We start from the raw sequence: 4,124 nt of genomic DNA, 5'->3' as shown, positions 1-4,124 counted from the left end.
CGCCGCAAGGAAGAAGCTGGGCTGCCCTGGGCGCCCGCCTGGGACCTTGCCGAGGGGCTACTGGGGGGTGGGGGCGAGGGGCGGGGGGTGCGCCGGAAGTCCCCGCGATCCTAATCCTTGCGTGCCATCTGGTGGCTGCTTTGGTCCATTGCAGCGGGCTTCCCAAACTGCTTTTGGTCTGGTACGCCTAATTCCTTGTGGCTGGTGGTTGGTTACCTGGCCTCTGGCGAAGCAGCTGGCGCGTTTCACCCCTCGGGCACTGTTGTGTTTCTTACTGACCTTTCGTAGTACAGCTATAGGCACTCTCCCAGGAAGTCACCTAGGCGACCCAGATGATTTGCAACGTCACTTTCTCCAAGATCTGGACATTTTAGAGTGAAGAGTGGAGTGTTGAAACAAATTTTGGAAGAATCACTCTGAGGGTCTCCTCAGATTTTACTATCTTCCCTCCCCTTGGATTTTCTGACCTTTCATTATGGACTTCCGTTAGACTTAGGACTTAGATTCATCCCTTTGCGTCTAGCACCCGGACCTCTTTTCTTACAGAGCAATTCTCCCCATCCTCCACCTTCCACTTGCATCCCCCTCTACCCCCAGTTTTCTCTGTGATTTCACCTTCCTGAGTCACCAAAATGGAATGCAGTTTTCCGTGTGAGCACTTAGTGAATGAAGATTTTGAGACAGTCCCTCTTTTTTTTTTTTTTTTTTTATTCCTAGGTGGATATAAAAGAATCATTTATTTTGAACAAATTCCAAACTGGCCTCATTCATTCAGTAAACATTTATTGAATACTTCCTGGATGGGTACTGATATATTGTCAAAGGGCTCTCTTCTAGACAGAAATAGATTAGTCCAGGAGACATTTCTATCCTTATCCAGGTCCTGGCAACAAAAGGAGGAGATAACTCAGTGAAATCTTTATGCCGGCAGCTGAATACCAGAAGGGAATTTCATTAGTAAAGCTGCCAGAAGCCCAAGAGGCAGTGGGGTTCTGGATTCAGAGACTTCAAGTGGTTTAAACCCTACTTGATTTACCAGCTGCATGTCTTTGGACAAGTTACGTTTTTTGTGCATGAGTTTTCTCACAGCTGTTGGCAGGATTAAATGAGGTAATCCATATTAAACACATGAGCACAGCGGGCACATTGTAAAAGCACTCAATAAGTGTTAGCTCTTATTGTGAGTAGTTACAATGTTTTTACATAAATACTCATCCTCCAAAAGTTTTTGCCTGGAGAAACTACTTGGCAACACTCAAGGCAAGTTGTATCCTTAGTTAATTCATGAACACATTAAGGATCTTTTTGAGATTGTCAATTTTAAAAAGGGTTGCCCCTGAATGTTTCTAGAAATTAGCTCGAGAAGCTCTAAATACTTCTAGATAAGGTATAGACCAGGGTTAAGTATGAAATGTAACTAGAAAAATTGGTGTTACTGGAGATTGCAGCTTCTTTTTGGCTCCAATAAGTGTGGTTCCCTCAGATACTTAACAGAAACCTAAATTCCTTTGGTAGTAGGAAAGGGTGAAAGCAGTTTTGAGTTTTGGGCTAAGAAAACACTCAAGATGAGCTTTTCCAACCACATTCATGCAAAGTTCTATGATTTTCATAATATCTATTATATAGACATTAAAATAGTGCAGAACTAGCCTCCCGTCCCCCAACAAATAAGTAGAATACACTTCCAGGAACCAAAACTAAAGAGATTTAAGGCCATCAAGTCATAAGACGTAGGTTCTCAACCTTAAACACTTTTGCTGAATTTTCTTTTGGGCCTGCCCTGGAGTTGGATAGGTGAGATGGTTGAGGGTGCTGATTGGTTATAAGCAGGGTGAAGCCAGGTACAAGGGCAGAGAATTGGCCCTTGAGGAAGGGCTAAATGGAATGCATGGACTTTAGGATTATGTTCAAAAAACGCAAGGCAGAAAATGGTCACTGTGATGGGAAAGGGACAGGCAAGAGTTAAGTTAGAGAGAGCTTACCTGACAATCAGATGCTGAAAATTGATTACCAGAGAAATCAAACAGACCAGACTTTGAATTTGTCAGGAGCGACAGCAGAAGGAATTCTCCTGCAGGAGTAAGATGAATGAGCAAGGTTCCCAGCTCAGCGCTGCCTTTTTAAAGTCTTGGAGTAGGACTGCCTGCGGATAGAATTAAAGGGGACAGTTCTTCTGGATCTAATCATTCTCTAAACATTTATTGAGTGTTTGCTCTGTGCTAGGAACTATAAGGAATTTAAAAATATAACTGAGACAAGTCTGGAAGAGCAAGTGTTTGTTGGTTGAGGGGTTAACAATTTCATATAATTCAACATCCTTAGCAGACATCCAAGCTGCTACGGAAAGCAGAGAGAAGGTAGTGGTTATTTCCAATGGACACAAGTTTCCCATTGAGTTAGAAGTATAAGTTTCCTATTATGATCTTGGTCGTGCTCATAGTCTAAAATCAAACAGGGTCATGCATAGGCTAATTGTCATCTTTTACTACTTTCTCTTAAAGGTTAGAGGTCCTAATAGGAAGACTTGTTCCTTACTTGACAGATTTATCCCAGAGCCTTTCCCATAATCTGTGAGGGAAGCAAATTTCTTTGTTGTTGTTGTTGTTGTTGTTTTTAAGATTTTATTTATTTATTTGATGGGGGGAGGGGAGAGAGAGAGAACAAGCGGGGGTGGGGGTTGGTGGCAGGCAGAGGGAGAAGCAGACTCCCTGCTGAGCAGGGAGCCTGCTGTGGGGCTCAATCCCAGGGTCCTGGGATCATGACCTGAGCTGAAGGCAGATGCTTAAGGACTGAGCCACCCAGGCGCTCCAAGGGAATCAAGTTTCAAAACACCAAACCTGTTCAAAGAAATGTTGCTGATGTTTCTAATTTGCATACTTTGGGGCTAGACTGTTGAGACAATTTTGGGTGATAAATGGAGATGGAAAATGTGTGTGTTTGGGGGGCTGGTGTGGGAAAGTATATTATTATCTGTTGTGTGATAAGTTTTCCCCAAACTTACCAGCTATATTATTCTTCTGGGGTTACCATAACAAAATACCACAGATTGAATGGCTTAAACAACAGAACATTATTTTCTCACAGTTCTAGAGGCTGGAATTCCAAGGTCAAGATGTCAGTAGGGTGGGTTTCCCTTGGGTCCCCTCTGCTTGTCTTGCAGATGGCCGCCTTCTCCCTGTGTCCTCACATGGCCTTTTCTTTGTGTGTGCCCATCCCTGGTGTTTCTTCCTCTTTTTATAAGGACACCAGTCATACTGGATTAGGCCCTCATCCTAATATAGTCACTTGAGGGGTTAGGGTTTCAACATATGAATATAGGGTGGGGACACAGTTCCGTCCATCACAACAGTTAAAAACATCAAACACTTATAATTTCCGTGGGTGGGGAATTCAGTAGCCATTTAGCAGTCAGTTCCGGCTAGGGTTGTCTCCAGAAGTGGAGGTCAAGATAATGGTTAGGGCTACAGTCATCTGAAAGCTTGTCTGGAACTAGATGATCTGCTTCCAAAGCGGTTCATTCACATGATTTGTTAGTTTCCTGGGGCTGCAGTAACAAAGTGCCCCAAACTGGGTGGCTTAGAGCAGCAGAAATGTACCGTCTCTGTTCTGGGGGCTAGACGTGAAAGATCAAGGTATTCGCAGGGTGGTTCTTTCAGAGAGCTGGGAGGAAGAATCTATACCATGCCTCTCTCCTAGCTTACTGTGGTTTGCTGGCAGTCTTTGACGTTCCGTGGCTTGTACTTGCATTGTCCTGATCTCTGCAATCATCTCCACATGGCGTTCTCCCTGTGTGTGTGTCTCTTCCCTCTTTCATAAGGACATCAGTCATATTGGATTAGGCCTCATCTTAATGACTTTATTCTAATTTGATTACCTGTGTTAAGAACTCTATTTTAGATAAGGTCATATTTTTAGGTACTGTGGTATCTAAGTTAAGACTCCAGCTTATCTTTTAGGGGGGACACAGTTTAACACATAACACATGACTCTTGGCTGAAGACCTCTTGCTGGCTATCGGTAGGAGAACTCAGTTGCTTTCCACATGTACCTACCCATAGAGTTGCCTGAATGTCTTCATGACATGGATAGCTGGCTTCCCTCAGGTTGAGTGACCCAAGAGAGAA

Source organism: Mirounga leonina, unplaced genomic scaffold (assembly GCF_011800145.1).
Source record: "Mirounga leonina isolate KUSES-001 unplaced genomic scaffold, KU_Mleo_1.0 Mir_176, whole genome shotgun sequence".
NCBI lineage: Eukaryota > Metazoa > Chordata > Mammalia > Carnivora > Phocidae > Mirounga > Mirounga leonina.
This window is presented reverse-complemented; position numbering follows the sequence as displayed.